Source organism: Aplysia californica, unplaced genomic scaffold, assembly GCF_000002075.1.
Source record: "Aplysia californica isolate F4 #8 unplaced genomic scaffold, AplCal3.0 scaffold00142, whole genome shotgun sequence".
Lineage (NCBI taxonomy): Eukaryota > Metazoa > Mollusca > Gastropoda > Aplysiida > Aplysiidae > Aplysia > Aplysia californica.
This window is the reverse complement of record NW_004797412.1, coordinates 724,043-727,224: the sequence shown is the minus strand read 5'-3', so window position 1 is coordinate 727,224 and position 3,182 is coordinate 724,043. Positions and strand designations below refer to the sequence as shown.

At 37.4% G+C, this 3,182-nt stretch overlaps 1 protein-coding gene across 4 annotated transcripts in view; it reads left to right on the top strand.

The window, feature by feature from the left end:
- Window positions 1-3,182, top strand: part of LOC101846345 (protein polybromo-1) — a 67,512-nt gene that overhangs the window by 59,799 nt on the left and 4,531 nt on the right. The gene's annotated exons all lie outside the window — the stretch shown is intronic.

The window sequence follows — 3,182 nt, the reverse complement described above, 5'->3', positions numbered from 1 at the left end:
TCTCTCTCTCTCTCTCTCTCTCTCTCTGTCTCCCTTTTATATCACCCCAACCCCTGGACATTCTTTGCAAATGTTGCCCAGAAGTTTGTCCATTGTTTGGTCTTTGACTGTCACATCTGAACCTGTTTTCTGTTCTGTTCTCCTCACTTATATGGAAGTACAATAAATTGTCCATGGTTGTTAAACGGTCGCTTTTAAGGACAAGCAGGCTAACCCAGATTTCGGGAGTTTTCAGAAATCTTGACCTACACCAAAAGTGGGCATTACCCTGCTTATCAGGAGAAGTTTGGTTTCATTGGTGTGTATATTTGTTTGGTTATAGAGAAAACTCTCCTTGTATTTTAAAGACACTGAACGAGTGGCAAAAACTTTACCTTCGATTTTCTCAAAGCAGCATTTTTCGGGATGGCCCCCTTGTGCTTAAAAGCGATCCAATGTGAAATGGCAGGCTGCCATTATTCCATGGTGGTGACTCTGAACCAAACCAGTTCTCTGTGGGTGGTTGGCGGGTGCTCTGGTGTGGTTTGCTCCTTCTTTCTTATCTGTCAAAAACTATCGTCCTTGTATCTCCTCCTCCTTTTTTTGTGTATGTTACTCTCTTGTAACACCTCTAATCTTTGGCACTTATATTACCTTATTGTGTGCAAGTGCCGTAAAACTGTTACTATAACTAAACCAGTTCTCTCTCAAGAAAAAGAAAGTTGTTTTATTGAATGCTTGCTTTGTTATGATATGTTCCTGTTAGCTCTGCTTTGGTTTTTTGTTGTTGGTTTTTTGGTATTACCTCAAAGCAACAGCAAATAATCTTCACGTTTTCAAATAGGGCGAAACTTGCATATGACTCAAAAAGTTATAAAAACCAGAATTTGCCTTTCGACATATTCAGTCCTACAGTCGATGTAAAGAATTCTAAGTTAAGAAAATGGGGATTTTTTGGGGTTCCCTTTTATTATTTTTTTGGTTTTGTTTTGTGCATTTCATGCCTTGAAACTGATTCTATTAGATTTCAAATATGCTAAAGTATGCATATCTGAGGAGACACATTTGTAAGGGATGATTCATTTAAAAAGTGGTTGTTAAAATATGTTGATCTTAGAGTTTATATACAATGGCTGTGTTTTCAAAAATTCACAAGTGATTCAAGTTTATGGACATGGGTGAAATATGTATCCTTGCATTCCTGAATGTTTAGCTTAATACGTGTACCTGCTTTCGTGTCTAATTCACTGTAGTAGGAAATGTAATGTCATAACCGTTAGGAAATATCTAACACCTAGCCTTCTCGGACAAGAGTGAAAAATCTCGGAAGTCCCGTGTGCAAGGCCATAAAACACTTCCCAGCAAAACGAAACACCCCCCCCCCTATTTCTGTGATGTCAGCGGCAAATGGTTTAAATTGTAATTAATAAATGTCAGTTTCTTTGGAAGCAAAATATTTTACTTTGGGATTTATGAGCTTGTTCTTTGTTGCTCTTCTCATGACAATATCAAATAATATAAATGTGTGAAAGTTCACATTTTTATGTTTGGCGTCGTCCTGTAGAAATTCATTCAAAGTAACTGGCTAGGGCAATAATTTAGTAAAACTTTAAAATGGTGTAGCTCTTGGGAAATGCTGTGACCTCATAATCATAATGTATCCTAGTGGGTGGTTGGCGGGTGCTCTGGTGTGGTTTGCTGCTTCTTTCCTATAAAACATCTATCGTCTTCTTTATCTCCCCTCCTTCTATTTTGTGTTTGCTACTCTCTAGTAACACGTCTAATCTTCGGCACTTATATGACCTTATTGTGTTGCAAGTGCCGTAAAACTCTTACTAAAACTAGTGTATCCTATGGGAATGAAATATTTTGGCTGACCATATAGGGCCTACATCGGTTTTTTCTTTCCTCTTCTGCCTTAGTATAAATCTACTCATACGCACAGGTGCATTAGTGCATCTTTCATGTTATCTTATTTCTCTTTGCTTGTTGCTATATACAGCACTCAGTATAAGGCTGTGATCCATGTGCAAGAGGTATCAATAATCTCTTGTGGGTGGTTGGTGGGTGCTCTGGTGTGGTTTGCTCCTTCTTTCCTATCAAACATCTATCGTCCTTATCTCTCCCCCTTTGTTTCTTTGTGTGTTATTCTCTAGTAACTCCTCTAATCTTTTCGGCACTTACAATATAAGGCCTATTTGTGTTGCTAGTGCTGTAAAACTTACTTAAACTAAAAACAATATTCTCTGCTTGACTGACTACATCTTTCGTTTTATTGAAAGTAGTTGGCCTATGCAGCGTAAAAATTGTTTTTTCTTTAATGATTGAATGCATAGTTTGTTTGGATGTGATTTTACGTGCGTTTCTTTGGACCTGCGTCATTGTAACAATTTTTTAAAAAAGCTTATGAAGACAGCCTTACCATTCTCCTTACGTTAGATTTCTCTAATGTTCTGGATTAACAACCTTACTTAAAAAGAATATTACTATTTTCTTTAGCTTAGCTTCTACTTACTGAGTTGAGACTTGTTCAGATAGTAGTACGGTAAACCTGGGTGACTGAGGCAGCTTTTATAGTTTCTAGGATTTCTTATTTGAAAAGTCACGAGTTTAAGTTCAAATTTGTGGGTTCAAATTAGGGGGATGGTTGAATAGTATCGATCTAGGCCCATTTGGGAGAAAACATGTCCAATTCTTTAACCCTGTCCGTACGCCCTGGGATCATTTTGTACCCCTTGGGTTGTATTCTTCACATTTTAGAATACTTCTAGTGGGAAGATCTCTTTGAAACTTTCAGTATTTCTTGATCAAATTAACGAGTAAATTGCCTCTTTGGAAAGTGGTGGGACAGAGTTCCCCACATCGTATGGATACGATAGTAAAACACGACGTACGGATAGGGTTAAAAAAATTAGGGGAAATAAGGGGGTGCCTTAGTCAGCTCGGCATGGGGAGACTTGGGCATCCTCACGAAGTTTTCTTTTAATATAGTACACCCCACATGAGGGTGACTTAATGCAGTAATATAGACCATGGAATATCAGTTCAGAAATATTGTTTAGTGATTTTCCACAAAGGAAGAATAGTTCCCTGCATTTCATTCAGAACAAGTAATTGTTTCAAATTGATAAATATTATTCTTGAAGTAGTGGTAGTTATTTATCAAATTTTAACGAATTAAAGTTGCAATGTATCTCTCCCTC